Source organism: Lissotriton vulgaris, chromosome 1_1 (assembly GCF_964263255.1).
Source record: "Lissotriton vulgaris chromosome 1_1, aLisVul1.2, whole genome shotgun sequence".
In the NCBI taxonomy this organism is placed as follows: Eukaryota; Metazoa; Chordata; class Amphibia; order Caudata; family Salamandridae; genus Lissotriton; species Lissotriton vulgaris.
In genome coordinates this window covers 2123922014-2123945116 of record NC_141685.1, presented here as the reverse complement: position 1 = coordinate 2123945116, position 23103 = coordinate 2123922014, and positions in this window count along the sequence as shown.

Sequence of the window (23103 nt, the reverse complement as noted above, 5' to 3'; positions counted from 1 at the left end):
AGATACTTTTGTTGTTTTTTTATGATGCTCAAAGCTCTCAAAGTCTTTAATAGTGCGTTCTATTTTTTCTAAGGCAGATTTGGCGTCAGCCAGGCTGTCTAAATCACGGATTGCCTGTTCTAGAGCTGCGATTTCTTCTAGCTCCTTTTTACTGTGTTCGAGGGCGGTGTCAATGCCTAGAACCATCCAGTGACGTGAACACGTTGTCCCTATGTGGGAGAATCCTAGTTTGAATTTGGGATCCTGGATGAAAATAGCCGGTACGTTGCGCACCTGAAGGCCTATTGGGATTACTTCTGCTCGTAGGTAATCTGTTAACATTCGAGCATGAAGTTCTGTGCGTATGTGTTTTTTCTTAAGGTGTTCTAGTTGGGCAAGTTTTTCACTGGCTGTGTCTGTGGGTGCTCTAGGGTTGCTTATGGGATCTTTGAAAAGTGAAGGGCCTGCAAGTTTGGAGGCGATGTATTCTTCTGTGTAAGTAACGGCTGTGTTTGTAGACATTATATGGTTAGGGGGATCTAGTATTTTGGTGTTTATTTAAAAAGAGAAAAACCACTCAAGAGAGTGATACCCTTGCAGTGTAGCCACTGCGCATATAATGTTTGTTAGAGACAAGGGGACCCCATACAGTAGAACCTGGGGTAACAAGATGCTTTGGAAGAACAATGGTTCAGGGTAGGCCTCAAGGGGTCCTTGGTAAAAGATAGAACAGGGAGCGAAAACTTAATAAATCGCTAGGGAGCAGAGGTAGTAGGTACAAGTAGGAGTATTTTATTTTACTCTTTTCTCAAGGATATACATAAATAGTCATACTCTTTTTCAGGTGCTCAAGTGAATAGTGTGGTGCAGGAAGTGACATAAGTGATCAAAGTGAACGGACTGTCACACAACAACAACAACAAGGATAAAACACACAATTATATACAATTAGAGCTAATGAAATTCCTTGGGTAGGTCGACGGCGTTTCGATCTATATAGTTTTTAGATCTTCATCAGGACAGATGAGCCTCCTGAAACTATAAGAATTCCAATTATAATCTGTTTCTTACATGTATGTTTGCATACCTACATGAGTGCCTTGTTTTTTGTTAAAAAAGGCTTTTTGTGCTCCCTTTCTTAATAACAGTTTATATACACATGCACACATGTGTTTAATTATCATATGTGCATTTCAGTGAGAAGGTTTAATTTTAAGATGCAAGGAGGAGGTATATAGTTCACCTCACCTTGGTATGTAGCGCTTATTATAGTCAAGGAACATTTTTAAGCGCATGCATTACTTTGCCCAGTAAATTTAAACAAAATTAAAACAAATTAATTAAAATGGTCTTTACCTTGCCTTTGCTTGTGTAGGCAAGGAAGACTGTTTGGTGGTACAGCTGCTTAATTGCCGAGGTTCCCAATGGGAGCTGCAGAAAATGAAATCATAAAAGTTGGGATAGTCTAGTTAGCATGCTTGAGGAATCCCTGGTTTTGGTTGATCGGGTAAGTAAGGATAGGGCCAGTAAGTGAAGTAAGGGGCCAGAAAGAAGGCCAAGGATTTGGACTTACATTGTATTGTATTAGAAGGTCTTCTAATAGTAGAAAAACAAGTAGCGCTCAGTCACTGCTACTGGGACGAGGGTCCTACTTGAGCTTGTATAGTGAATAAAAAACATTGGGTTAGGACCTGTAGATTATTAATGCTAGGGCTCTATGGGGCTAAATACAATGAAAGTACTTACATAAAGAATTTTTCAAAGGATTTCGATTTAATTAGCTGGGGTTCTTTTAGCGCGAGCGTCGCTATTGCTTTCAATTTATCCAGATGCCTGAAACTACAAAAAACCCATATGGTAAAGAACGTGGCTCGCGTTAAATGATTACAATTGCCAACGTTGTGCCCGTGTGTAGCGGTCGCTTACCTAATTCATTCAGGTTTCCGGCAGGAGAAGAGGGGGTCCGAGTGCCGCTTCCGAGGTCGCTCACATCATTGTGAGTGCCCGGCCGCCATTAATAGCGTGCAGGGATTAGTGCGTGCGCAGCCGCGGTAGTGTTTCCAGCGGAGCGTGCGCACTGGAGATTACTCGCGCGCGTGCGCCCGGAATTAGTGTGTGAATCATGTGCAACTGGCCTGCGCAATGGAGAATGCGCTGGGAGGGTTATTGGTTCACAAGGGGCATGCGTGAATTGAGGCCAAAGCGAAGGGATAGTGAATTAAGTATCGGTTGCCCTATTTACTTGTTTAATTAGAGAGTAAGAGAAAACAATTGGGGAATTTAAAATAAAATTGCTGAGTTAGATACGAAGGGATGTTTAGTTAATTAATTATGAAGAGTCCTAGTAGCAAATGAGTTCAAGGGGGTACTCTCTAATGTGATGCAATTTCCACAATGATGATTAGATAATACCCAATACAAGATTTGGAACAAACATTTCATTTATCATATGCACAAGAGTGCCAACACAATTAGGTCTGTTGATAAATATAATACAGTATAATACAATACATCTCTTAAAGATTTCCAAAGAAATTTTTCACTTAGAGTGTTTCAGGTGCACATGTTCCATTCCTCAAGGGAATTGAGTCCTCTCTCAATTGTTTTGCAGTGGAACATCCATTTGCACTCCAGGCGATTAAGTATTGTTTGTTGGTTGCCTCCTCTGACATTTGGCCTTAGTTTGTCAATGACTTGCCATTTCATGTCGTTTTCATTATGACCCGCCTCGAGGTAGTGTTCCACCAGAGGGGCCGTTGTCACCTTGCATCGGATACGACTTCTGTGTTGGGATATTCTGGTCTTTACTTGTTGCGTCGTCTGTCCGATGTATAGTAGCTTGCATGGGCATTCAATACTGTAAATTACATTTTTTGAATTGCAGTTGGTGAAAAAATTAAGGGTGTGCTTAACACTTCCATACTCGAATACTTTCGTGTTGGTGGTGAAATCGCATGCCATGCAACTATTACATTTGTAGTGTCCTAAAACTGGTGGTAGATTCAGGCGGACTTCAATTGTATTTTCAATGGTTGGGTTGCTAGCTGCTCTTACTAAATGGTCTTTCAAATTGCGACCCCTTTTAAATGAGAAAAGTGGGAGCCCAGTGTTTAGTTCTAAGGGGTCTAGTACATTCCAATGTTTCTTTATCATTTTTGTGAGTTTGTTGCTAGCTGTATTAAAGGTAGTGACACAGGTAATTTTGGGAGTACTTTCCTTAGGGTGGGGTTCAAGTAGATGCTCTCTGTGTGTGTACCAGGCCCTTTTCATGGCCCTTCTCACCAGTTTTCTAGGATAACCTCTAGCCATTAATAGAAAACTGGTGAGAAGGGGCCTGGTACACACACAGAGAGCATCTACTTGAACCCCACCCTAAGGAAAGTACTCCCAAAATTACCTGTGTCACTACCTTTAATACAGCTAGCAACAAACTCACAAAAATGATAAAGAAACATTGGAATGTACTAGACCCCTTAGAACTAAACACTGGGCTCCCACTTTTCTCATTTAAAAGGGGTCGCAATTTGAAAGACCATTTAGTAAGAGCAGCTAGCAACCCAACCATTGAAAATACAATTGAAGTCCGCCTGAATCTACCACCAGTTTTAGGACACTACAAATGTAATAGTTGCATGGCATGCGATTTCACCACCAACACGAAAGTATTCGAGTATGGAAGTGTTAAGCACACCCTTAATTTTTTCACCAACTGCAATTCAAAAAATGTAATTTACAGTATTGAATGCCCATGCAAGCTACTATACATCGGACAGACGACGCAACAAGTAAAGACCAGAATATCCCAACACAGAAGTCGTATCCGATGCAAGGTGACAACGGCCCCTCTGGTGGAACACTACCTCGAGGCGGGTCATAATGAAAACGACATGAAATGGCAAGTCATTGACAAACTAAGGCCAAATGTCAGAGGAGGCAACCAACAAACAATACTAAATCGCCTGGAGTGCAAATGGATGTTCCACTGCAAAACAATTGAGAGAGGACTCAATTCCCTTGAGGAATGGAACATGTGCACCTGAAACACTCTAAGTGAAAAATTTCTTTGGAAATCTTTAAGAGATGTATTGTATTATACTGTATTATATTTATCAACAGACCTAATTGTGTTGGCACTCTTGTGCATATGATAAATGAAATGTTTGTTCCAAATCTTGTATTGGGTATTATCTAATCATCATTGTGGAAATTGCATCACATTAGAGAGTACCCCCTTGAACTCATTTGCTACTAGGACTCTTCATAATTAATTAACTAAACATCCCTTCGTATCTAACTCAGCAATTTTATTTTAAATTCCCCAATTGTTTTCTCTTACTCTCTAATTAAACAAGTAAATAGGGCAACCAATACTTAATTCACTATCCCTTCGCTTTGGCCTCAATTCACGCATGCCCCTTGTGAACCAATAACCCTCCCAGCGCATTCTCCATTGCGCAGGCCAGTTGCACATGATTCACACACTAATTCCGGGCGCACGCGCGCGAGTAATCTCCAGTGCGCACGCTCCGCTGGAAACACTACCGCGGCTGCGCACGCACTAATCCCTGCACGCTATTAATGGCGGCCGGGCACTCACAATGATGTGAGCGACCTCGGAAGCGGCACTCGGACCCCCTCTTCTCCTGCCGGAAACCTGAATGAATTAGGTAAGCGACCGCTACACACGGGCACAACGTTGGCAATTGTAATCATTTAACGCGAGCCACGTTCTTTACCATATGGGTTTTTTGTAGTTTCAGGCATCTGGATAAATTGAAAGCAATAGCGACGCTCGCGCTAAAAGAACCCCAGCTAATTAAATCGAAATCCTTTGAAAAATTCTTTATGTAAGTACTTTCATTGTATTTAGCCCCATAGAGCCCTAGCATTAATAATCTACAGGTCCTAACCCAATGTTTTTTATTCACTATACAAGCTCAAGTAGGACCCTCGTCCCAGTAGCAGTGACTGAGCGCTACTTGTTTTTCTACTATTAGAAGACCTTCTAATACAATACAATGTAAGTCCAAATCCTTGGCCTTCTTTCTGGCCCCTTACTTCACTTACTGGCCCTATCCTTACTTACCCGATCAACCAAAACCAGGGATTCCTCAAGCATGCTAACTAGACTATCCCAACTTTTATGATTTCATTTTCTGCAGCTCCCATTGGGAACCTCGGCAATTAAGCAGCTGTACCACCAAACAGTCTTCCTTGCCTACACAAGCAAAGGCAAGGTAAAGACCATTTTAATTAATTTGTTTTAATTTTGTTTAAATTTACTGGGCAAAGTAATGCATGCGCTTAAAAATGTTCCTTGACTATAATAAGCGCTACATACCAAGGTGAGGTGAACTATATACCTCCTCCTTGCATCTTAAAATTAAACCTTCTCACTGAAATGCACATATGATAATTAAACACATGTGTGCATGTGTATATAAACTGTTATTAAGAAAGGGAGCACAAAAAGCCTTTTTTAACAAAAAACAAGGCACTCATGTAGGTATGCAAACATACATGTAAGAAACAGATTATAATTGGAATTCTTATAGTTTCAGGAGGCTCATCTGTCCTGATGAAGATCTAAAAACTATATAGATCGAAACGCCGTCGACCTACCCAAGGAATTTCATTAGCTCTAATTGTATATAATTGTGTGTTTTATCCTTGTTGTTGTTGTTGTGTGACAGTCCGTTCACTTTGATCACTTATGTCACTTCCTGCACCACACTATTCACTTGAGCACCTGAAAAAGAGTATGACTATTTATGTATATCCTTGAGAAAAGAGTAAAATAAAATACTCCTACTTGTACCTACTACCTCTGCTCCCTAGCGATTTATTAAGTTTTCGCTCCCTGTTCTATCTTTTACCAAGGACCCCTTGAGGCCTACCCTGAACCATTGTTCTTCCAAAGCATCTTGTTACCCCAGGTTCTACTGTATGGGGTCCCCTTGTCTCTAACAAACACTTTTCTACATGTTAGCCACAACTAAGGTAGGCCCTACGGCAGGGTGCATTGTGTGTGAAAGGTAGGACATGCCCTGATGTGTGTAGTATGTCCTGATAGTGAATTACAGCTAATTTCGTTTTTCACCATAGCAAGGCTACCTGTCCCCATAGGCCAGAATGGGCAGTTTGATTATAACATCTTATAATCCTAACTGACCCAGGGAACATGGTAGAAAAACGAATGTATTATGCCTGAACTCAGAATGATAAAATAAACCTCTTAGTGAAGTTGGTTTTAACATTCTGTATTTGAAAATACCTATTTTAGAAAGCAGTTATTTTCTTGCCTAACCATCCAAGCCTTCCTTTGCTAGGTTGTGTATTCCACGTCTGGTTTGTGAGTGACCGAGGATGAGGGGGGTCCAGGAGGCAGGGTAAGTCAGCACAAGGCTGAGTAAACCTATCTGGTGGGAGGAGTAGCACCTGGGCCTGGATAGGGCTGTGCCTGCCTTCCACAATGCTGGCTCCACCTCCTGTGGTGTGTCTGATGACCCTGGCCTACACTGACAAAGGAAGACATTGTGCACTGGCAGAATGCCCCCAGAACTGATTTGGACTAGGTACAGACATTCTCTGCCTTCAGAGATAAAGGATTTGTGTGTATAGGAAGGGGACCCAGACCCCAGAACTTTACATCACTTCTGGACATCAAGATGGACCTTTTGCCAAGGAGAAAAATCAGAGAATCTGCATGAGTTTTTTTACTTCCCCTGTGCCAGTGTGTAATTGCTGGGGTTGGCCTGTAGTGGTTTCTTTATTTCCAAGGAAAGGAGAAAGACTTTTATTTGCAACTTTCATCATCTTGAAGAAGAATCTCCAAGGGCTTGAACTGTGCTTGCCTTCAGCTGAAGTCTCAGGGATACTAGACTCCACCACCAGTTCCCCTCGAATTTACTTGCTGGGAATTCTGTTTACAGAAGCCTGGGTGTTGTTGGGAACTGGAAGCGCGACTCAATGAGAAGAAGCATGTCGCATCCGCCGCTGTTGCCATCGCATCATCGAAGAAGCGTTTTGCTAACACAAAGGTCGCCGTCGCATCACCGGAGTAGCGAGTTTCTGTCGCAGTTGGGTGTCGTCGCATCATCAGAGAAGCATGTCGCAACCGCAAGGGTCACTGTCGCATCACCAGGGAAGTGTGTAGCAGGGCCTGTCGCTGCTCCAAACTTACAGGGTCGCCGCATGGCTGCCAGACTTGCACGCATCCTCTTCAGGTCGTCGCATCACATCAAGGACGCCATCTTCGCGCATCGCGCCAGATCATCGCATCAAAGCAAGGTGCCATTTTGTCGCATCGCAACCGGGCCCACCTCGATATCATCACATCACCTCCTCTCCGGTTAGGAACAGACGCATCACCTACTTTGCGCAAGCACTGAGGAACAGATGCATCGCCTCCCCCAAAGCAAGGAACCGACGCATCATTCTCCTTGCGAACCTTTAGTTCATCTTGCGTGACGCATCAAAAGGTACTTTGTGGGAAACGTGTCGCATTTACCATCTAAAGTGAACTGAGTTATTTCTACCATCTTAAAGTCATTTTCTTAATACTGCATTGTGGATTTTTTGTTGTTTGGGTCTTGTGTTAAGTCTATATAAAGAATACTTATTTTTAAGCATGGGCGTAAAATCCGTTCGCGGATTTTGCGGATTTTCGGTAAATTCGCAATCCGCGAACTCTCGCGAATTTGCCGAAAATCCGCAAATTCGCACGCGGCGGATTTTTTTGCTTGGTGATAAAATATTGCCACGCGCGGCGTTCACTAACCGTCATTCAGCGTTTGCTGAGTTGTTTTTCTCGATATTTTGCGAGTGCTGCGCCATTTTGGATCTTGCTGCGGGATCCCGCGGGAGTTTGGCGACCGCGATTACGTAATCGCGGCTTGCCACCTTGCACAGCACGCATCGCGAGAGTTCGCAATTTGCGAACACGTAGATGCGGCGGGCAGCAACAATCTCGCACTCGTGAAATACAGAATTTGCAATTCTGCACAAGAAATCCACCAGCAAGCAGCATAAACCTTCAGAAAATGATGATTTTTATCAGAATAACTCCTCAGGTTGACATTTGCCTGCACTTTTTTTTGCAAGGAGTCCATTTTGGGGGGGGGGGGGTGGGGGGGGAGGAAGGAAGTGCCCCACAGTCTCCAACTTCCTGTTCCTGTCCAGCAGGCTCCTCCCAGTGCTTTCTTCATGTGCTGGTCACTTTCATTCGGACCTTGAAGGATTACTTTTTGTGGACGCTGCTGGATATTTGGATTTGAGGCCTTTTTTACTTTCTTTGGATCACTTTTGGATTAGAAATTTCACAAGTAAGTTTGTTTGGGGCATTACAGTTGCTGCAACTACGATTTTGGAATTTTCGATTTTTGGGCTGTTGTTGGGGCCTTTTGACCAGGGGTAGTGAGTGGTGCATGGGCCTAGTCTTTCTGTGGGGTGTCTTGAATTTAAACAACATGGAGGGCATGGATGGCATGGGATTGTGCTGATGTTTCTGTTTTTTTTTATTTTTTGGGGTGTTCATGGGGACAGGCCATGTGGGTGGGGGCCATTTTCAGTGCTGGTTCAGGCAGGCTCTGGGCATGTGCTGGGAGGCAAGGGGCCATTTTGAATGCAGGCAGTGTTCTCAGGCCTGCACCCATTTTGCCTAGCTTTCATATATTAGGCCCAGGGGTAGTGAGTGGTGCATGGGCCTAGTCTTTCAGTGGGGTGTCTTGAATTTAAACATCATTGAGGGCTTGGATGGCATGGGATTGTGCTGATTTTTATGTGGTTTTCGAGTTTTTGGGGTGTATAACTGAACTGATGTTCCTCTGTATTCCATTGCTTTTAGGTGCACAAGACTCAAGAGAACCACCAGTGCCAGGAAGAAGTCCTTCAGCGGTGTGTGTGTGCAGCATGATGTCACGCGACGTCACGTCTGGCCACAGACAACTCTGCAACTCGTGCAACTGCGGCCTGCTGTTCTGACCTCTGAAGAAGATGGCCCCAAAAAAAGTTCCCCGTAGCTCCTCTAGCAAGAAAGTTGCCAGTAAGGAGCAGAAGAAGCAAGTTACCAAGGAGACTGGTGTGCCGCCCGCCACATTTTTTGGGAGTAAAAAAAAAAAGTACGCCTGCAGCAGCAGCGGGATCTGCTGGGGACCAAGCTGGGAGCAGCACCCCCGCTCCATTGGGCTCAGTGCCACCACCACCATGCTAACTTAAGTCCAAGCCCGTGAGTGCTGCAGAGGCACTTAGTCTAGTTGTTCAATCACCATCAACCAGTGATGTTGGCTCATCGCAAGAAAGTAGCAGCAATGTCCCTCAATCAACACAGGTTGTTGTAACTCATCTGACGAGTGTTGAACAACCAGAGCCGCAACAACAACCACATGTGCAAGTACAAGCCCAAGTACATGTGGAAGGAGAGGCAGCGCAAGGAGATGCGCAAGCAGAGGTGCATTGAGGGTCACAAGTGCCCACAATAGTTGTTCCTCCCGAAGTAGGGGCACATCAGGAAATCGACAATCAAGCCGAGGTATCATTTGAGGAAGCCACTCCTCCTGATGATCATTCATTGTCTTCCACATCCCTAGCAAGGAAAAGATCTAGGGTGGTGTCTACATCTTCTTCAAGCCCATCTCCTTCTGATGATACGGATCTAAATTGGGAACCACCACCACTGCCGTCTGAGAGTGAGGCACACCATGATCTGACAAAGGTAGCTAAGCGTAAAAGGAAGGTCCCCGAAAGTCTCGTACTTATGGAGTGTGATGATGCCGCTCAACAAGAAGTGGCGTATACTCCTGCTGATGAAGACTCTCACGACGACGACGCAGTCATCATACACGTCACTCCAGGCTCAGCGGGCATTGGGCAAACAGACATTTTGACCCTAGCCCGAAAAGCTGCTGAGCGTGATGATGTTGTCGACGAGGAGGCAATGGCAACAGCACAATCATTGGAGTTAACTAGTACACCACCACCTACCTGTTCCATATTTCTTCCTCGCTAGAAGGGACCTCCATCCACCTCGACCTCAATTAGTGGTGGTGAAAGTGCACAACGTAGTAAAGTTCGGCAATACACATCCTCCACTTCATCTGGCATTAGCAGCATGACCACCACCAGTATCGCCTCCTTCGGCCCCCACAGACATTTCAAGTCCGCAGTTTGGGACTTCTTTAGTGTTTGCCCAAAAAAGGAAAACATAGCCATTTGTAGCATTTGTAAGTTTGCAGTTAGTCGTGGTAAGTTTGGTACCAACTATGGGACCGGAGGCCAGAGAGGTCATCTTAAGAGACAGCACGCTGTCCAATGGTTTGCGCACCTAAAGGAGATCAAGGAAGCCCGAATTGCAAGTCAAGAAAATGTTGATGTTTCATCTGATGATGATGAGGAGGAAGAAGTGTCAAACACTTCACTTACACCCAGTACCCCTGTGAGCCACACTAAGAGTGTGGGAGAGAGTGAGACACCAATGCGAAAAAGTTCATCAGCGAGCGTAACTGGGTCGAAAAAGTCATCATCATCATCCCGTAAAATGGTCCAGGCCAACATTAGAACCATGTTGTTTTCAGACGCGCCATATGAACGCAACCACCCACTGACGCGTCTGTATAACACTAAGCTGGCTAAAATGCTAGCTCTGGACCTTCTCCCGTTTTCTTTTGTAGAAGGGGTTGGTTTTCTAGAATTAGTGGCAGTGCTCTGCCCTAAATGGAAGGTTCCTAGCCGGTTCTATTTTGCCAGAGTTGTGGTTCCAGCACTACATGAAGATGTGCTGGAGGTGATTGGGGCAGCTTTGCAGAAGAGTGCTGTTCACACTATACATCTGACAACAGACATGTGGACCAGTGTCGCAGGCGCTGATTACATGTGCATCACTGCACACTGGGTCTCTTTTTCAGGGGTTAAAGCAAAGCTAAACGCAGGTGTTGACCCGGACCAAGTTTTTAAAGCTGCTCGGAAACATGCAACACTAGCCATGTTTGGCTTGGAGAAACGTCATACAGCAGAAAACATTTTGAATGAGTTTAACACAAAGGTCTTTCACTGGCTGTCCCCAAACAAATGCCAGATTGGTTATGTTTCCACGGATAATGGCGCCAATGTAGTTAAGGCCATGGAGCTGGGTAACTATTTCAGAGTGCCGTGTTTGGCGCACTGTATAAACCTGGTTGTTAAAAAATTATTGAGTGAAGAAGACAGTCCAGCGTGCGAGTTAGTGGCTACTTGCCGAAGAATGTGCAACCATTTCAGCCATTCTTTTAAGGCCCGGAAGCATCTGAGGGGCCTGCTACAAGAACGTCGAATGCCAGTGAAAGCACTCATCCAGGAGGTGCCAACACGTTGGAACTCAACCTTCTACATGCTTGAGCGTCTGTATGAGCAGTATACGATACTCGATCAGTATTTCTTAACACTGGGTACAGCTCAGAAGGACCTGAGGCTAGATGCGGAGCAATGGAAGCTAGTTAACAGCCTGACAGACATGCTTCGTCCTTTTGAGGACTTCACAAGTGTAGTCAGCAGGGAGGACTGTAATTTGGGAAAAGCTATCCCATTGTTGCGCATGCTGGAGCACCAACTGAAGGCGGTGTGTTCTATGTTTCAAAAAGAAAAAGGAAAGCAAGACGCTTTTGTTTTGGCGGAGAAATTATTAGAGCACCTACTTGGCGATGAACGTCTTAAAATGATCCACTCAGAGCAGCATTACATTTGTGCTACTATTCTGGATCCACACTACAAAAAGGCGCTGGCAGGCAGAGCATTCTTTCCTTTTGGTGATGAAGATGTTACAAAGTACAAACGTTGGCTAGTCTTGTCAGCCATGAGGTTTGAAAGAGAACGGCAGCAAATTGAAGGAAAAGGCAGTACATCAGCATCAGCAGGCCATCCCCAGTCAAAGTTGAATCCACTTCTGCACCTGTGGCTGTGGCACAAGTGACCTCTCAGCCGTTAAAGACACCGGCAACCGGATCTTCTGCACCAGACACAACAGTAACATTGGGTGAAGAAGAGGATTGGCTAACTCAGCTTGGGTTTGGTTCTCAAAATGTCCCAGCAAAAAGTAAGCAAAGTGGAGGAACCTTGGAGAACCTTCAGTCGATGGTGCAGGACTATCTGAATGACTCAACAGAGGTCTATGTTAATGCTGACCCATTGGGGTATTGGCATGGGAAAAAAGAATTGTGGGCACAAATCTCCAACCTGGCTATAAACTACTTGTGTTGCCCACTCGCAAGTGTGTCTTCTGAACGTGTTTTCAGTGCTGCTGGTGGCATTGTAACTTGCAAACGGACCCGCCTCTTGCCCAAAAATGTGGAGAGGTTAACAATGATCAAGATGAATCAGCACCTCATACCACCAGATTACAAAGTACGAGAATACACGCCGGAAGAAGACGAGGAGGACAGCAACTTAGATGAGGGAATTTCTTCTCTGTTAGGTGACACTGACCTACTCCTGCCTGAATTCGCAGAGTTTGAGGATGAACTCTTATTCCCTGACACCGAGCCCTGAAAATGAGCCAATGATTCAATAACTTTCTTTTTCGTCCTTATTCACTTTTATTCCTGTGTGTCTGTCTTTCTTTGTTTTGCACAGTTAATATAATTAAAACTTTAATCACCTAATCACAAAAATAAGCCCATCAGCAGAACTGTCTTCACTTATTTGCTTATTGATTTGAAGGTGCAGCAGTCTGCATTCCTCAGGTTCAACAGTTCACAAGAACATGCTCCTCTATCCTCCTCCTCCAGACTCCTATTTCCCTCAAAGCAGAGGGCTGGATTACGCCCAATGAAGAAAGACTCTGCACTTGTGGGGGTGTTCTACTTCTTTGCGGGTGAGTTGGTGGGTCTTGGGGCATTGCTGGGAAGGTCTAATACCGGATAAAACTGGTTTTGACCAAATCAGACTTGAAAACGTTTTTGACTTTTTGCTGACTATAACTTTTTCAGGGGCCTGTTTGGGGGGCTTCCTGGTGTTTGTGGGTGGGTTTCGGGGTCTGGGAGCACTGCTGGGACAGTCTAATTTTGATTGCATTTGCTTTTCAGGAAATCCATGGTGGAAAACGGGAGTTATGACCTAGCTGCACAGCGCGTTTGGACCGAAGGCCGATAAATATTGTAAGTATGAGATTTTCCTTTTGGCTGTTTGGGGGTGTTGTGCTTTTTTGCGGGTGGGTTGGCGGGTCTTGGGGCATTGCTGGGAAGGTCTAATACCGGATAGAAGTGGTTTGGACAAAATCCATGAGGAAAAAGTTTTTGCTATTTCTGACATTTCGCTCAATGTAGTGTTTTCAGGGGTCTGTTTGGGGGCTTCCTGGTGTTTGTGGGTGGGTTTCGGGGTCTGGGAGCACTGCTGGCTATTGATACTTTTGATTGTAAGAGGTTTGAAGCAAATCCATGGTGGCAGAGGGGAGTTAGGGCATAGCTGCAGAGCGTGCGCGGAGTGATTTTGGAAATTGCCATGAAAATGACAAAGTCCCCATTTTTGCTTGTTGGCTGTTTGGGGGTCTTCTACTTGTTTTCGCCTGGGTTGACGGCTCTGGGGCCATTGCTGGGAAGCTCTAATACCGGATAAAAGTGGTTTGGACCAAATCGGAGGCAAAATTATTTTTGCATTTTTGCTGACTTGCTTGTCTTTGAGGTGTTCTTTGGGGGGGTTCCGGGTGTTTGTGGGTGGGTTTTGGGGTCTCGGAGCACTGCTGGGACAGTCTAATTTTGATTGCATTTGCTTTTCAGGAAATCCGTGGTGGAAAACGTGAGTTATGACCTAGCTGCACAGCGCGTTTGGACCGAAGGCCGATAAATATTGTAAGTATGAGATTTTCCTTTTGGCTGTTTGGGGGTGTTGTGCTTTTGTGCGGGTGGGTTGGCGGGTCTTGGGGCATTGCTGGGAAGGTCTAATACCGGATAAAACTGGTTTGGAGAAAATCCATGCGGAAAAGCCTTTTGGCACTTTTTGTAACTTAAGGTTCGTTAGGGTTAGCCCTAGCAGCAGGATTGCATGTGTTTCGGGGTGTTCTAGATTTTTGCAACTGAGTTCTGGGGTCTTAGAGCACTTGTGGAAATGTGTAAATTTGGTTGCAAGTGATTTGAAGAAAATCCATGGGGGGAAAGGGGTGATTTGGCATAGTTAAAGAAAGCGTTTGCCACTATTCTTAACTTAGGGCTCGTTAGGGTTAGCAATATTTGTATTGCATGTGTTTGGTGGGGGCTGTTTCTGGGGTGGTTTGCGAGTCTTGGAGCGATGCGGATATGGATACTTTTACTTGCTTGCAAGTGGTTTGAATACAATCCACGGTGGGTAAGGGGGGATTTGGGCCTACTTTTGCTTTCAAAGTACGTTTTGTCACCAGTTTTCTACTAGGCCTCGTTTTTGAGATCTGATTTCGGGTCTTCTACATTTTTGCGACTGGCTTTAGTAAGGGTCTGGGTGGGAGCACTGCTGGGAAGGTCTAATTTTGTTCTAAAACATAGTTTACAGTACACCTAGCTTGAGGGGAAAGATCAGCTAATTAATTTGCCCATACTTATTTATCCTTCAAAAGGAGACTCAGACAGAGTACGCACTTTCAAAAATATTGTACTGTCTATTAGGAAACTCAAAGTGTGACTTTTTGCACTACACAGCATACATACCTTATATTTATTTGTCAGTGGTGTTCTAATATCACTTCCTGTTTTTCCATCAATAATTACAGGCCGGGTTTCATTCTGTGCAATGGGAAAAAAAGGATGAAGTCAGGCGTCACATTAGCGAGCCGCAATTCAGCATCCGCCAGGCAGGCAGTGGACAGGGTGTCTTCTGGTCACCAACATTGATGGACGAAGCGTCAGCTGGAATGGAGGAGTGCCGCTAATAAGAGGAATGGTTTGATGCGTGCAACTTACTTACCAAATTCAACAGGACAACTACAACAACATACAGATACAGTATCCATTCTTTTCTAATTATTTTTTAAGTAATGTTATTGCTGTGAACTTCTATGAGTGTGACTCTACATTTCTTGGATCTCTCTCTGCTTCTAAATTGATCTCTACAGCCATTCTATAGGTTTTACTTCGGCTATTTTTTAAACCTAATTTAATGTAAGAAGTGTTTCTCTGAGTGCAGAGATAGGCAAGTGAAAACGCTGCAGCCCTGTACTGTCGCATTCTGTCATTCACGGTTGTCGAAAGTACTACTTACTTTTCAGTAACAATGCATGCAGTAGTGCATGCACTTCCTTTATGTCACTTAAAAGATTTATGGTTAGCTTTGTACCCAAAGATTTCTTTACCTTCAATTATTGTTTGTCCATGCTGTGCTTTTTTTTTCTTCTCTCAAAAAAACTTTCTTAAAATCCCCCATTCCCATCCATTTTACAAACCCTAACCCTCTTCCCCCGGGCTGTGTGGTTTTGATTGATGTGTGACTAAATGACAGCAATAATTCCACACACTTGCTGGGGAGGATAAGGTCATAGCAACAGGCTGGTGAAGGAATCCGAGGATATATTCTAAACTTACTCAGCTTCACACTCAGTAACTATTGGCAAATAAAAGCAGATTTTCATGTGCGCCATGCCGCCATCAACTTGATAGGTAAGGTCATCAAGAACATCCTCCTCGTAGAAGTGGCAAATAATTACACTGCTGTGTCCTTCACCTTCAGTACTATTTCTTGTAGTAGTAGCCAATGTCAAAGAAATTCAATGCAAGTACACTAGTTATACTTTCAATACTTTACCATTTGTTAGGGTACATTGTGGCACTGTTCTAGTGTACTGTCACCTACTATATTCTCTATCGTACCGTTCTAATGCTACGGTAAGGACAAACAAGGTTTCATTTTCTTTTTTTTCAGATGCTGCAACTGCCACTGTGTAACACCACTAGTACCAACGCAATGATGACATTTCATCCGCCCAGGATTGCGATATCGCCATTTGATGTGCAGCCAGTCCTGTGCCTAGCCCTATTTCCAAACACAAATTACAGGTAAGATAAGCGTTTGGGGGGAGGAAGTATAATGGAGTATTAGGAGAGACAAGAGACTGACGCCAGTACTAGTAAAGTCCTAGGACTATTGAATTCACTTACTCTGTGAGAGGCACTTAGTTTTGAAAACATTTGGGCAATTAATTACACAACTTGAATCAAGATGCCACTTAAGTGTCACCAAAACAAAGTTACTGTTAAACCCCCACCCACCAGCCTCAAAGCAGTAAAAAAAACACGTATGCTAAGATAAAGTTTAAAGTATGTTTATATCCCTGACAAAAATAATCTCCCACAAGACCCAACCCACCCCCACTCCCTAACCCCAACAAATGTCCGTGAAAAGTCCAAAAAAGTGAAAAAACCCAACTCCCAATTCCCACCCCCCTAAAGTCTTTAAAAAAGGGGCAAGGGACAGTCTCCTCCTACTGCTGGCTGCTGCTGTTGAATTTCCGGGCCAGGTCGGAATGCTCCTTGCGGAGGGTCTAGAGCAGGGTTTTGGTGTTGAGCAGCTCCTGCTCGAGGTAGGAAACCCTCAGGGAAAGGCGGTGCATGCGTTTCTTGCAACTGCTGTGGGGGGCAGCTGATTTCTTTGCTCGGCGGTGACGGGTGGCTGCGGTACCCCGGCTCCGTACTGCTGGAGACCTGCGCCGTCTGGGTGACTCAGGGAGAGCGGAGGAGGATGCAGCTGTCCCGGTAGATGTTGTGGTAGACTCCTCCTCCTGGGCCACCAGCCGCCGATATTCAGCGACAGTGGCCTCCAGCCTCCGTTGCCGGGCCCGTCTAGCTAGCTCCTTCCGGGTTGGTTTGGAAGGAGCATCTATATGAAGAAAGAAAGACATAGTCTGTAACCAATGCTCTTCAAGATTAACAAAAAATGTTTCAGCAGAAAGTTGTGTCACAGTAGAACTAGCAACTTGCAAGTGCAGTACATAACTATTGTGGCCAGTATCTATCTAACCTCCCACTTCTTCACCCTTGCTCTAACATTAGTGGGAGTTTAAGGAATCAATTCTACGAGCACTATGGACTCACTCCATTAGAGTCGACTATGACAGTACACCAGTCTTATTCTTATTCTTCTTTCTTGTCTAGCAAAATTGGTACGTTAACTTCTGCAAGCCAGCATAATGCAAGCGCAGTCAACTTGCAGCCGAGGAAAACAGACACCCGCCATGATGAGTGAGACAGACTTGCGTTACTGTACTAGTCCAGTACATGCAGGTGGTGATGCTCTTACTTTTCTATTACGGGTGGCACTGAGAATACACTGTTACAAGGGCTACTGCTTAATTAATTTAACTTTCACCCTACAGTGCCAATGAATGCTAGAAAAGGAAAATGAAGAAGATAAATAATCTGATTATCTATCACTGCACATGGTATGTATTTACTTACATATGGGATGACTTCAGGTGCTTTGCTTTTTATTGAGTGAACAGTGATACATCCACACATGAATGACCGAGTTCTACTAAACTTATTAACAGAGGTAGTGAATGGCCATCGTAATAGCCGGATATATGCTGTGCTTGCAATACAAACTACTGCTACTATTCATGGTAGTATTCGGACAAAATTACAACTTCTTTTCCTTGCCTTTCCTACACTGGGACGGACGTGCGGGTGCGGTGTTACATGCTCTTCAAAGTAACACTTAGTTCATCCAGTGACCGTCTACTCTCTCTAGATACACATATGCTATCTAAGAGCCAGATAGTACCATGATCCAGGCATCCATCCATTCAAACTATGGGGCAGATTAGGAATGCGGATTTCCCGCATCATCCGGGCCGGCGGAATCCACCGCCGGCCCGGAAGATGCGGGAAATCCGCAGCGGACTGAAAAAGACCCCCCACCAGATTAGGATGGCTGGGGGATCGTTTTTCAGTCCGCAGCTTTTCCGCCGCGGTCGCCTCCCGTCCACGGCGGAAAAGCACTATAATGGCTGGCAGTGTCTATCAGACACCGCCAGCCATATTAGGTTGTCTGGAGGAACACATGCCTTTACACTGCGGCATTTCCGACGTGCAAAGGCATACGGATTTTTGTTTGGGGGCCCATTGCGGGCCCCCAGAGGTGAAGGGGAAGTGGGGGGGTGCACATGGGGGGTACCTATGGTACCCCCCTGCATTTGCCTGCACAAAGCGGCAGGCACCACGCGGTGCCTGCCGCTTTGTGCATGCAAATGCACAACTTACATTTTTATCTTTGAAGCGGGTGCTGCTTCAAGCAGCACCCGCCGCAATGATAAAAATACAGGATGTGACCGCCAGGGTGGCGGTCACATCCTAATTACCACGGAGAGACCGCCACTGCCCCTGCGGACGGTCCCTCCTACTCTATAGTGGTGGACGGACTCAGGTCCGTCCGCCATCATAATAGGCCCCTAAATGTCAATCATTCTTCTTCATGTCTCTCATCTGGACAACTAGGTCAAAGGGAAATCCCTGGGAATGCACTATAGCACTATAGCGACTGTTTACTATATTGCTGTATAGATTCTAACCATTCATACGTCCATTCATTCTAGCATTCTAACACGGGCAGAATTCTCCCACAGCGGGGAACAATAGGTAAAGAGTTCCACACTAAAAAGTGAACGTTCACAGTCTGTTTATTTTATTATAAAGTAAAAAACCTCTGGTTACACAAAATTACACAGAAATTGATTAAAAATCCAAAGAAAATTCTTTGAACAAGTACAGTAAAATTTAAACAAATAAATAACAGTTCATTGCACAAGGAAAACAATATCACAATCAATAAAAATTATGCAACACAGGAGAAGAATAATCATCACCAATACAGTACAAAAACAAATAAATCCTATTCACAAACCCCCTAACACTGTGGCCTTAGGATACTCCTGCCACTTTTCTGAATCCACTGGCCCTTTCTTGGATATTGGTGGGATAGTAGACAGTATTAAAGATACATTAACATCTGTTACTCCCTTGGCCTTGTTTGGATTTGGTAACAAATGCGTCGACGCGTTTCGGTGTTATACTACTCGATGTTGTAACACCTTCATCAGAACCTGCCGTCTCTTTGGGGTCACCGGCTTGTGGATGTATATTTAAAAGTCTCTGTGGGGATATACGGAGAAAGAAACAATATCAATCTTCTGGGGGCATGTTGCAGAACACCTATTCTTCAGCCTCTTAGTTATTGTCCCCCGTTACAACAATCACCCCTAATGCTTACTCTCGTGATAGGTGGGGTATTTGTACAGGCTATACCCCCTGTTGGATCAATTTATGATTTTGAGCAGATATTTTACATCAGGTACATAGCTGATCAGACAGTTGCATTCTCATTCTATATAGAGTTCATATTACAACCATTTTGTTGGCCCTTTATAATTCACGTGACTCTTGTGGTTTTAGGTTGTGCCCTCCGTTTCTTTTTAGTGTGGAAGCAGAAAGCAGTAGGGGGCTAGAAGGAGAATGCAGTTACCCTCCTACTCATTGTAACATTCACACTACTACCATCTTTTTGGGCTGCCATTCATCATGATGTCACTCTTACCCCATTCCTCTTGTGGCCAAACCCCTGGGGAGAAGACAGCCGTCCGTGCACCTTCTCCGGACTAAAGCTGTATATTTTTTTGGATGTACCTGTGGGATGAAAATTAAGTTTCATTGATTTCTCATAGCTACTTTATTACGGTTTAAGGGGTCGTTCCTCCTTTCCTCTATTTACCTAAGGGGTGATGCCGCTTCTCAAAGTCAGTGAGTCTTTCTTCTGTGTAATGATCAGATTGATTTAGATCCCCTCCATGAATCGGATTCCTTTTAAAATTTGGAAGATATCTGCGTAGGCAAACAAATCTTAATTAGCCATTGTCCTGTGCAGTTCTCTGCCTGTTTTTATTCACAGGTCTCCTTGCTTCTTACCTTTATATGAGTTAAAAAGTTCTCATGAACGGGCATATAAGGATTATTTTCTCTCGCTTAGGAACTGGATATGTCCTGTAAGCAAAGAAGGATACTGTCAATTTATGATCCTCCAAGGTTCTAATTCTAATCTCTTTCTATTTGATGCCATTGAGTGGTACTAGTTTTAATGTCTCTTTAACTGATACGAACCTCCAGTCCTGTTTGCTCGTTATATGTCCCTCCTTAATGTTACAAACCTTATGGCTGAGCTAGTTCGCACTCTGTTTGCTCATTTCCCTATATTCGCTTTGTGCAGACTGTCTAAAAGGATCCTTTCTGATTTTTGATGCTGCATAGCCTATCTTTGGGAATAGTATTTATCTACACATCCACATCCTGAAGTATCTTATGTTACCGCTGCCTTTTCACTTCTCAGTTTAGATTTTAACTTTCAAGATTGTAGCCTTTCTAATTACATTAGTATTACCCCGAACTTTCCGAGTCATCTAAGAGGGTTTTTCCTGCCTCCGATCTAAAGCCCTCTCCTTCACTCGAGCTTCGGGGACCCTTAATAGAAGCCTCCCGCCTCATCTGGACAAACCTTAAGTTTTCTCACGGGGAGCAGCACACTATGCAGTCTGTAATCTCAATAAGTAAGGAATATAAGAGCTTACCACTGCCCGCCACTACCGTGGCAACCCGCACAGCAGTTTGGTCCGGCACTTGCACCGCCTCCTCCCCAGAGCTTCCCTCCACCTCCACGCTGGGCCTAGCACCAGATGTTCCACCTACAAAGTACATTTAAGAATGTTAGATGTCATAGACATACACCACTCAGTAGTATTTTGTCTAGGAATGAAGAAATGTGAATACAGAAACCAATCTACTAATTCGTGACTGTCTACTCTAAAGTAAAAATGTCCCTTTTTCCAGGGAAGGGTGTTGTCTTGCAGCATTATTTGGCACAACTGATGAATGCTTGGTTTTTAACACGCACCATTTTCCTCATAACAGACAGAAGCTTCACTTCTAAGAAGAAATCATTAGGACAAAGGGACCAATGATTCTGCATCAAAAAGAAAAATGAAAGTTCAAACCAGGTGAGGGCTCGGCTTACCCACAATAATTGTGTGAAATAAAACATTAGTATAAGCACTTTTCCATTTTCAATCAACCGTTTATGTTTTATGACAAGCTTGATTTTAATAAATATTTTAAATTTTAATAAAGCTTCAAAACTTAAATAGACTCTGTGGTTTTTGGTCATGAGTGAATGAGCAAAAGGTTTTGCAATTTGCAAGCATGAGTCCGTGCCTCTGACACGTCTGGACTCTGACTACGTACTCTTGTCCTGCGTTGGATAATCATCATTGGGGATCAATCATCGATGAATTCGGGAGCTAAATGACTCTGCCACACTATCTAGTCAGTAAGGAGATTGGGGGTTCTTCAAAGTCTGATATCACTGAGGTATGTGGAAAGTCTACCTGCGCCTATTATAATTGATAAACAATGCACTATTTAGTGTCCAAAGTTCTGTTTGTGCAGATTTGTCCCTGCAACAGTAGTAGAATGGATTGTCCTCCTATCCAAACCAAAAGTAAAGTAGTATCTTATTCTTTCTTGGTGGTCATTCACCTTTTTATTGTTGGCAATTGTCAAAGCATAAACATTTAGAAGACTTGAAAAGACATTATGGACAATCCCAGAGGACTGCACTCAGTGCATAGAGCTATTGCTGACTAGAATGGGAGTCCAATGGAATTGCCAAATGTGCAATCTTACTTAGCTACACAGACAGACTAATAAGAATAATCTAGTAATACCACAGGGAGTCATAGTCGAGGCAGGATAAGAATTTAGATACAGTCTACAAGAAGATCAAAGACAATTTAGAAAAAATCGAATGAGGAACGCTAGGAAAAAATAGGTACTCTATATTAAAATTAAAACTTACCGGGGCCAGCAAAGGAGCCCTCGCCTGACCGATCCTGTTCAGCAGCAGCAGCAGCCTCCTCCAGGAGCCTTCTTGCCCCTGGGGGGAGCTGATGTACAACATGAAAGAAAGAAAGACCAGAAAACATGGATGATATTTGTTAACCAAATCAAACATTTCAAAAGAACAATAACAAAATATTTTGGCAAAATAGCAAATAGACAACTATTCCACGGATATATTGACTGATCTCATGTGGTCTACTACGTTATTAGGATTGCTTGATTTGCGGACCGTCGACTTGGAAAGTTCTTATGTAACTCACTAAACAAACTACTAAAAAGGTTCGCCTAGGACTGGCAGGCCGCAGTCCGCAGCACGCGAAGTGACAGACAAAGTCCATTGTGATTGCAGATCAGCAACAACACTAAAAAGTTTCCTACTATATTAACCAGTCATTAAAATACTCAAACTATCAATCAACCACCACTATTTCTTCTTATCGCCATGTGTACAAAGGAAGGACTGGACTTGAGTCTGTAGGGGCTGATTTAGAAGCCCCTTGCGGCTCTTTTGCTCCATTGTTGCGTGACTTTTGTGACGCAGCGGCAGAACAAAAGAGGCGCCATGGTGCGGCGTATATTAACAATGTGACGCATATGGGAGATGCATCACGTTGTAAAGCCCTGCGCCATCAGGGGGGCGTTCCGGCGCAAGGGAAGGCGTTCCTGCGCAGGAACACATCCTAAAATTGGCTGAGGGAAATCTACAAGATTTCAATCAGTCACTTTGAGGAGAATGATGAGTGACTCAAACCCTGCGCCTGCTTGAAGCAGACGTACGGCTTGACGTAGCATTGGGGAGATAGGGCACCCCAGAGCATTGCTGGAGCTGCGCCATTGTTGCGACGCAACTCCAGCAATGCGCCGCCTTTACGGCACAGATGCGTAATGCTTTGGTGATGTTTTGGGCCCATGGTGCGCCGCATTGTAAATACGGCGCACCATGGGTGGTGGTGGTGTGGCGCACAATTACTGGCGCATCCCTGCTACTTTGCAGGGATGCGCCGGTAATTAAAAGTCTGACCATTAGTGTGTAGCATTACGCAGTTCTTTAAACTACACTCATACATAATTTAACAGGCCAATGAAATGAACACAAAATCGAAAATAAATAAGCATAGTAGCAACGCTACTGAGAAGGAGAGCAGTGCACCTGAAATGCACAGAAGATTTTGAAATATAATTTACCTACAATGTAATCAGCAGCATTATTGCTCTTGGTAAAAAACAAAAATTTGCAATATAATAACACACAGAGCAG